This window comes from Ochotona princeps, chromosome 14 (genome assembly GCF_030435755.1).
Source record: "Ochotona princeps isolate mOchPri1 chromosome 14, mOchPri1.hap1, whole genome shotgun sequence".
NCBI classification, from domain to species: domain Eukaryota; kingdom Metazoa; phylum Chordata; class Mammalia; order Lagomorpha; family Ochotonidae; genus Ochotona; species Ochotona princeps.
In genome coordinates this window covers 38,558,864-38,568,582 of record NC_080845.1, presented here as the reverse complement: position 1 = coordinate 38,568,582, position 9,719 = coordinate 38,558,864, and the positions used below count along the sequence as shown (strand labels likewise).

At 38.9% G+C, this 9,719-nt stretch overlaps 1 non-coding gene across 1 annotated transcript; it reads right to left on the bottom strand.

Moving 5' to 3' along the window:
• Positions 1-9,059: 9,059 nt before the first annotated feature.
• Positions 9,060-9,166, bottom strand: LOC118759924 (U6 spliceosomal RNA). The gene has a single exon (XR_004996465.2). It is a non-coding gene; the product is annotated as a U6 spliceosomal RNA (small nuclear RNA).
• Positions 9,167-9,719: the final 553 nt, after the last annotated feature.

The following is a 9,719-nucleotide window of genomic DNA, read 5'->3' as shown; positions in this document are numbered from 1 at the left end:
CCTGTTTAGGGGTTTATTTCACATCTGCCAGTCCTGGGACTAAGACTTACGGTGCCATAAGTCCTGTATCTCAGAAGGACCTGGGTAAGTGTGCGGCCACATCATACAGTCATAAAACTACAACCACTGGTATCCTAGGCCCCACTATCACTCAAGCTTGTTACTGGGACAAGGGCATTCCTCTCTTTGTATTCATTACTGAGAATGAGGATTTGGTCCTCATAACCCCTAGTGTATTTGACACAAAACTCTCTGGGTACTAAAAAGAGCTTCCCTAGGAGACCCACCTTCACTTCAAAGTTACATTTTTATCCTGAGTTACTATCATGTACTAGGCCATTTTGTATGTCATAGATGCACCTATATTGATTAAAACAGAAGAAATGAGGAGTTACAAATCTGGGATCATCTAGAATCTAAGTCAAAGCATCAAGCCAAATGATGCCCTGTATTTCATTTAAACTGTAAGCTGCTGGTGGTTGAGTGTGCAAGTTTCTTCCTATCTTCAGACAAGGCAGTTAGTTCCTTTCTCTTAATCCAGGTTTGAGGAATCTGTCTAGTATTTGTTCCTGCAGAATCTAAGAGCTGGCCAATGACAGAGCACAAATGTGCTATGCAGATCCCTCTCCGTTATTACAAAATATACAGAGAACAGTTTGGAGATTAAGTTTGAGACCTTAGTAACTAGAGCACATATTTTTGTTGACTAATATTTTCAGCAATAGTAATAATCACATTTAAAAAAAACCTCACAAAACTTAGAAAACATAACCAAAATACCAAAATGTCTTGCTAAGATAATACAGTTGGCAAGCAGTACTATGGGGAATTACAGTCAAACACCTTGCTTTTTATTATACTTCAAGTCAAACTATGGGAATAGATCATTTATAATCACATGGCATTTCAGTAGCAAAAATCAACAGAAAGAAACTTTTAACTAAAAATATCCAATTTAGAAATTCCTTCTTCAAAGTCACCCTATCTCAAAAATATTTTATGTTGACAAGGAGATATCAAATGTAGGAGAAGAGACAAGTCTGACTGGAAAAGGAAACAGGATCTCAAGGCCATAGCTTTTAGCAGGAGACGGCTAATCTGCCAGCAGAGTAAATCAATATATTAAAATCAAATGCTCCATCATTATTAATTCATGCATTCAAAAAAACAATTATTGCATGTCTACATAGTTTCAGATATTGTTTGAGATCACAGTGCTTCTTTAGGAAATAAATATTCCTATTTTTCATAAAATTAAGAATCAATTAGGTTGATATAAACAATAAATAATATAAATAGCATAATGTACTATAGTAGATAGTGCAAAAATAAAACAGGAAAGAAGGATGAAAAATACTTATGTAAAGTTATTGACTTTCTCTGTAGGGTAGGCAGACAAACCATCATGGAAATTAACAATGGAGTAAAGTTCTATAGGAAGTGAAAGAGTGAGCCTGTACATGTTTGGGGGAACATACTTTAGGCTACAGAAGCATGGGGGATGGAATGCGCTGTGCAGAAAGCTCAAGATGAAGATCTAAAGCGGTAGAAGCAGTATGAACAAAGAGGTAAATAGCTGGAAACAGCAGACGAGGTGTAACTTGGGAACTGTTCACACTGGGCTTTGTAGGAAACACCAAAATAGTTTCTTATCTGCTGCCTCTCCTTAGAGGTAAATTTTAGTTTCTACCTCATTGCCATCATGTGTGGCAATGTGTCAGTGAACTGGGAGCATGCATTATCACACGTATCCCTTTAGACAGAAGCATTAAAAGCTAGCAGAAAGCTCTCCATATTCTCCTTTTCCCTTTCCTGGACGCACAGCTCTGTCAGCCGGTTCTTGAGGAGGGGAGGGAAGGAGAGGGAAGAAGAGGGGAAGAGGTGAGGGAGGAATGTGGAGGGGAGGGGAGAGAAAGGAGGGAGGATCTCAGTTTAGTGAACCTGAAATGGCCATGTGTGTAAACAAGATGCCTATCTCTGGTGTTGTATGACAGCAATTTGTGACTATAACATAATCTGGACTTAGCTGTTTTGAATAATATATATATGTATGATTAATATTTAGGCCTAGTTTTTGCTATGTTCCAGGTTCTTTTCCTAAGATGAGCACCATAAAGAAAAGAGGAACAGATGTTATGACCTTTATGGGGCTTTAGAATTTCCATCCTTTTCAATGTTGTCAAATAAAAAAAAAAGGAAAGTTTCAACTTATTTCATGGTTATTCTCTTTCATACAAATTAATCAGTTAAAGAAAAAAGGACATCCAAATAAATGTGATGTTGCCTACTGTCTCGTCAAAAAAAGAGTTACTGCCAATTAGTACCTTGCTCTAGCAGTGGAAGGAATCAAATAATACAAGAGAGAAGAAAGTAAATTATCCCTGTGCTTTATGCTGTCTGACCTCTCTCAGCTTTCCACCTCACAGGCAGCCATCAGTCCTTGCAATCGGTTCCCTCACCCTCCCAGTCTTTCCTGCATATCTTTGCATATATACCAGTCACTCTGTTTTCTGTCATTGCATTTTGGCTAAAAACATGTCACTTCTTCTCTTGAATGCATGATAAAAAGGAAAGAGGAAGCTTAGAATATGAAAATGTCTATTTCATAAAATACCCAACGCCAATGATTAACCATATAACAGTTGGTTGAAAACAGTGAAAAACGTTACAATCATCATATATATCTTCAGCAACACACAGAAGAAATTATCTAAAACTATTTTATAATATTTTCTTAATTGCATAACACATCACTTGTGAATCAGAATCCTGCTTCATTTACTCTGGCACCCCCAATACTTAACATAGCAGATAGGCACTGAAAAGAACTATGTGTTGAAATAAAGCAAATCAAAACAAAACAACACAATCGCCTCAATTCCTAAGGAAACTAATCTTTTGCTTGAAATTGGCTAATGTTAAATTCAGTCATTCTCTCTGTCTTTCTCATCTAGCACATGAAGTAGCACTGCAATCTCAGAGATATCCAGAAATTTACATATATGTGGTCATCTATAGTATAAATACGTACATACACACGTAAAATGCATAATTTTCACTATATTTATTCTTCATTTTTTCACTGCAAGGAAATATTACCAATACAGAATTTGGAATGCTCAGCAAATATCTCAATTTCTTTTTCCTTCAATCTTTCCTATCATAATACTGAAAGCCAATATAGTCTCAAACCTATAAACATCACTTTATTTACTGAATTTCTGTAAGATGTAACTGGGGTGGGATGTGGAAGGAAAATAATGTTTCTCGGATGCTATTATTAACATATACAGAAGCTGCCATGTAAGAATGACTTGAATGCTGTTAATATGACTTTAGCAGAATACACATAGCCTCTAAATAGCAACATAAATTACATCCAGGGTTCATATTGCTGCCTGATGCTATTACCCAAGACAATATAAATTTTACACTCCAAATAAGTTAGCTGGAGCCTTCAATAAAGATCGAGCTCCCTCATGCTGTTCTTCCTACAAGAAAACTAATTAGGATATTATACCAGTGACAGCTAGAATCCTCAGGATGTTATGTAATCTGCTGGGATTCAGTACTATTTTTGCCCATTAGCTCTTTCTTACTCAAAAAGAAAATCCTGGATTTGCTATTCCTTGACACTTTTACTGATGAAACGTGTACAGTGTATAACATTCCCGTAATTTCAATTCCACAGATCCTTATTAAATAGTGTGTTTAAGAGATGGTGAACAACTTAGAAAAGAACAGGAACATTTGAAAATAGTAATCATGCTATTTATTCCTTTATCAAGAACTTCAGTAAGTAAATAATTCAGAAAATCACTAGCTTCACAACGACGAGGAATACATTTTGGGTATTTTTTAGTGTCCCTGTATTATCAAAATTACTACATCAGTTTCTTTAGCAATTAGTGAGCTTGAAAACAAACAAAAAAGCTTTCAGAAAGTGCTTCCATTAATTTTTACAATAAAAAAGAAGTGAAGAAGAGGAATTTGAGTTGGGGGGAGAAGGAGGGAAACATGACTATTCTTACAATTGTATTTATGAAATACATAAATGTGTTCTCTTCATGTTCACAAAAAAATTTAAAATGTTGAAAAAGTATTTCTAATATTACTCAATTCTAACTAAGCATCATCCTGTGAAGTCAAGGGTTTCATTGGTCCACACTGAATTTTCTGTCTTTTATTGGTATATGAAAGTCCATTGTTTTCCTCAGGTAAAATATAACATAGGATTCCCCTATGTGATATAATATTTACATAGGGGTTATATAGTAAAGATACATGATTCTAAGAAAAACAATGTCCTTCCAAAGAGGCATCAAATAAGTCATAAATGGATAAAGCTTGGATAAAGAAGCAGACTACTCAAATATTTTGACATTCATTAATTTTCAAAATATTTGGAAGAAGAAATTGACAAAAATCCTCCCCTAAACTGTTTTGAATTATTTGGAGAAAAAAGCTATGGATTTTTGACCAAACTTTGAAAATAATATGTTTACCTCTTTCCAATAAGGAGATATGTTTGTGGACAACAGTAACAGTATTTTCCACATTCTTAACTATGTGTATTTTTTTTTATTTCCAGCTTTACCATCTGTTCTATGTGTAGATTATGGAAAGGTGCTAAATTTGCAGAGTTAATGCGTGTGTATATAACAATATAGAATAGCAGAAAGGATGCAGGTTTAGGAATCCTAGTTTTTAGTTAGGATATGGATTCCAGCTTACTGGAGCACTTGGTTTGAAAATATTTGGCTTTTAGTGGGTGCTTATATATTGTTTTTCCCTTCCCACTCTATAAGTATAAAAAAAAAAATTTAAATAAACTCTCATGGTCTTTCTTCAGAACATCTATGGAGTTAAATTCTTTTATATATGAGCAACATTCTTATCTGTTTTAAATTCTCATGCTTTAATTTTTTAAAGATTTACTTGTTTATTTGAAAAACAGATTTACACAGAGAACAGGAGAAGCAGAGAAATCACACGTCTGTTGATGTATTCCCCCCAATGACAGTAACAACTAGGCTGGACTAGACCAAATTGGAGAGCCTAGAGCTTTATCGAGGGCTCCTACGTGAGTATAGGGCCCCCAAACACTTAAGCCATCTTCCATGGCCTTATCAGGTCATTAATAGAGAGCAGGATCAGAAACAGAGCAGCTAGGACACAAACCAGCACCCATATCAGATGCCAGCATCCCAGGTGGCAAGTTTACCTGCTATACCATAATGTCTATCCTTCATGCTCTAATTTTAAAAGTTTTATCTTCCTGTTGCTAGAATCATCTATTTGTTTTTCTGTTATACCATAACTGGTCTTAAGATTTATTTAAACATTCTTTTTTAAAGTAAAAAAGAAAAAGACAATTCATCTCATTTTTAATTTAAGTATCAAAAAATTAGTTATATTTCGGTATGCTGTAGTTGAACATTGAAGTTTCTTGCAATAAAAACCTGATATAATATTTGTCATTTATTACAGAATTAGTAGTTTTATTGAATATTCTCTAACAGTTCTAGTTACTTTTAACCTTGTCAGTTTTCATTTTAGAGCAGGAAGAGGAAAAAAAAAGGGAGGGAGGAAGGAATAAGAAAAGAGAAAAAAAGGGGGCATTTCAAGAGATTAGAACAATTGAAAAAATAATTCATTGACAGACATAATTTGAAGAAAAGTATACTTTTTGGCAAACACATATATATGTGTGTGTGTGTAAATAATATTAAAATGTTTATTTTTAAACATAGTATTACATTTCTAAGTACACTGTAACATAATTTTGTTCATATTTATTTACGTGATTCTATCCACTGGTTCACTCTCCAAACGGCTACAACAGCCTGTCTTGGCCAGGCTAAGGAATTCCATCGAGATCTACATGGGAAGCAGGGGCACAAGCAGTTGGGCCAGCTCCCACTGCCTTCCCGGGTACACAGACAAAGAGCAACCAGGACTTGAACAGATGCTCAAATGAGATTCTGTCATTGCAGGCAGTAGCTTAACCCATTGCACCATAATGTCAGTTTTATAATGTACTTGTGAAACTTTCGTAAGAACTATTTTTGCTTGACTATGACAAAATGAATAGACTTAAAACTTTCATCCCATTTAAGTTTTTACCATTTTCTCTAGAAATTTGCCCAAATTAGATTTTGTCTTCTAGCTCTGAAATAATCTCATTGATGTATTTCAGACATACCACGTGCATCAGTGCTCTCGAATCTCCTACGAATCAGTGTCCAAACCCAAAAGAAATTATGATGAGAAAAAAAGGTGTTTCATATTCATGGACTTTCCTGGTCCATCTTGAAACTGTCTTTTCAGATACTGGTTTGGATGTGATGCAAATGTCCCTCTTTTGAGTACTGGTGATTTTCACTTAATGAAAACCTTGCTTTAATGCTGAGTCACTAATAATTTTAATCCTTTCCCTTAACTGGCTTCATTTCATGCTATTACACAGTTTCAAACGTGAAGGCAAAAATAAACACAACAATTTCATTCAACATTTGCAATTATATATAGAAAAAAGGAATCCAATTACTGAAATTAATAAATGTCATGCGGGGCAGTGTTGTGGCACCATAAGTTAAGCTGCCACCTGTAATGCTGGAATCCCATATTGATACAATCTGAAGTCCAAATTAATCTATTTTCCAATCTCTTCTCTACTAACATATCTAGAAAAACACTGAAAGATAATCCAAGTGCTCAGAGCCCAGACCCATTGTTGGAGACCTGGGTGAAACTCCAGGCGCCAAGCTTTGGCCTTGTCCAGCCCAGAACCGCATATTGATTACAGTAAGCAAAGAGCTATCTTTCTTATTATCTGAGCTGAGCACAGAAAGCTGAACTCTAGGCCACCAATACACATGGCTCATGAATCAGAAGCGACACCACTCACCAGGGATGCAACAGGCAGACAGATGATGCCTTCCCAGGACGCTGCTGTGGGTCGGCGAGACTAACAGCTGGCTGGCTGACGCTGGGCTGTGGAAAGAGGACATGGTATTCCGGAATTCCTGCTAGCTCCAGTGCGTTTAACAAAAGAGACTGTAAGCTAGTTGTCTCCTCCAAAGACTTTTCTGAATGTTGTCTCCCGAGTTATCCATCTGAGTCCATGAGTCGCGGAGTTCCGACATCACCTCACTCACCTTCAGGATGTGCTGCTGATCAGCAAGGTGACTGCCAAGTTTTGTGCTCAAGAGTTAGGCAGTTCATTTAGTCATTCACATCTCACGAACTGAACTACCACCAGTTCTGCAACAGATGACAGTAAATGTTTCCAAGGAGCCAGAAATGCCTAGTGGCAATGCATGGACTTACAGCCGCTCCAGGTCTTCCCTTCCAGGTCAAAGATGGCTTGCAGGAGCGCTCCCTCCACAGAAGCCTGCTTCCCCGGGATGGCTGCTGAGTGCGGTTTGGGAAGATGGCTCTCCAGCATGGTTTGCAGCTCTCGGCTCTTCCATGTCCTACACCTGCCTTTCCGGTGGCTCATGGCCTGCCGCAGACCCTCCTTGAAGCTGCAGAACCAACACGGCCGTGGTCCCAAGCTGCCTGTAACCTGCCCTGGCTTCCTGAACTTCCCAGGAGCAGGCAAAGCACTTAACATGGATCTCTGAAAAGAGAAAGCCGAGCCCCGACATTCATGGGGTCTGGATGCAGGCTGCAGCGGGTTTGCAGTCTCCAGGAGCAGGGAAGGCCTGGGAGCAAACGCAGAAGTGCCGCACCCGGAGCTCCTCACCGGGATGGCCTCGGGGCTGCTTCCGCGACAGCCCCTCAGGAGCTGGCTTGCCTCTCCAGAGTTCCCACACTGATGCTGGAATTAATGACCACCGCTTGATGAGACTTCATTCTGGGGTGTATGGTGGTCGTCGGTCTCGCGCTCTCTCTGGCTGGTGTTCCTGTGAAGCTGGCTCAGGGCCGCCTCAGGTCAGCGACGGGGCCTGGGGAAGATGCTCTTTGCGGCAGAGGCTGGAGAGGAGGGTTCAGGCCTTCCAGCTCACAGGCAGAGGGAGCAAGCACACAGCAAACAGGCGCTAAAGTGCCCGGCTCTTTCCCGGGCCTCCGAAGGCAGCTGGCTTCCGGGGCTTGGTCAGGAAGTGGAGCCGAAACACTTCCGCCAACGCCGAAATAGAGCTTTAGTAGCGACTGAGGCTCTGCCGGGTACCGAAAGCCCTCCGGATGAGCCAGAGGTGCCTGAGAGATTCGTAAATCTTAGGCCCGTTAGATTCGTCAGAAAACTCCCTTTTGCTGACAACTTTGAAGCTGAACCAGGTCTCCTGGAAACACCAGGCCTGAATGGCCGCTCCTGGTCAGCTCCTCTCAGCACTCAACACCAGCCCGTGGGATGCAACGTTTTGAAGTGGTACACTCAGTTCTTTTACGGTATATTATTAGAATACTCATGATTTTGGCATTATTAACAGTTTTATGATTATTTGTATCTTCTATAATTACAGGAAATTCAATTTTCAGGTTCAGCATAAAGTTTCACTTTTTTCTCTTTTTGCTTTTTCTTCATTTGTGGGAGCGATTTCCTTTTTTTTTTTTTTTTCTCCAGTTTTGTAAAATGGGAACTCTGGTGGTGTGCTGCTGACGCAGGCTAATCAGCCTGTGATGTGTGGGCACAGGTTCTAGTCCGGGCTGTTCCACTTCCTATCCAGCTCCCTGCTGATGTCCTGGGAAAGCAGAGAATGATGGTTCAAGTCCTTGGGCCTCTGAACTCACATAGGAAACCTAGAAGGAACTTCTAGCTCCGAGCCTCAAGATTGCCTCAGCTCCCCACCACACTGGTCATCTGAGGAGTGAATCAGGGGCATGTAAGATCACTCTCTGATCTTCAAGTAAAATAAATAAATATCTTAAAGAAAGACATCACTATAGTTAAAAAAGTATTAAATTAATTTTAAAAAGTCATATAGGTTATCACTGGAAGACAAGGAGGCAACAAAAGTATACACTATCAGGTAATGGTTGTGCTATTACTAATCACCATCAGACTTAAAAGAAGTGATGTTATTTTTTTTTTAATTTTTTTTTTTTTTTTTTTTTTTACTGTGAAACCCTTCGCGAATTTTCATCTCATCCTTGCCTGGGGGCCATGCTAATCTTCTGTGTATCATTCCAATTTTAGTATTTGTGATGCCAAAGTGAGCACAGTGATATGATTTCTAATTGATCATGCTCCATATTGTTTATTTAAATATGGAGTTTTGGAATTACATATCTAGAGGAAGTATTTTATGAAATTAGTTAATACATTCTTGTAGCTAAAATTTGAGACAGTTTTCTGTCCCTTTTATAATTAATTATTTGGAAGGCAGAGTTATACAAGGAGAGGGAGAGGAAAGGAGGGAAGGAGAGAGAAAAGAGAGAGATCTTCCATCCCATAAAAGGACAGGGCTGGGCTAAGCCTAAACCATGAGCTGTGAGCTGCTTCCAGGTCTCCCAAGTGGGTACAAGGGCCCACGCACTTGAGTCAACCTCTGCTGGTTCCCATGTGTGTTAGCAGGGAGCTGGACCAAAAGAGGAGCAGCTAGGTCTCAAACTGGTACCCCTACAGCATGCCACTGTCACAGGTGCAACTTTACCTGCTGGCCACAATATCAACCCAGTGATAAATTATCAGCTAAATCATGGTAACTGAAATGTCTATCAATGTAGAAAAAAAGCAAATACCAACTGTGTTTGGTTAACTGAAAGAAACATGT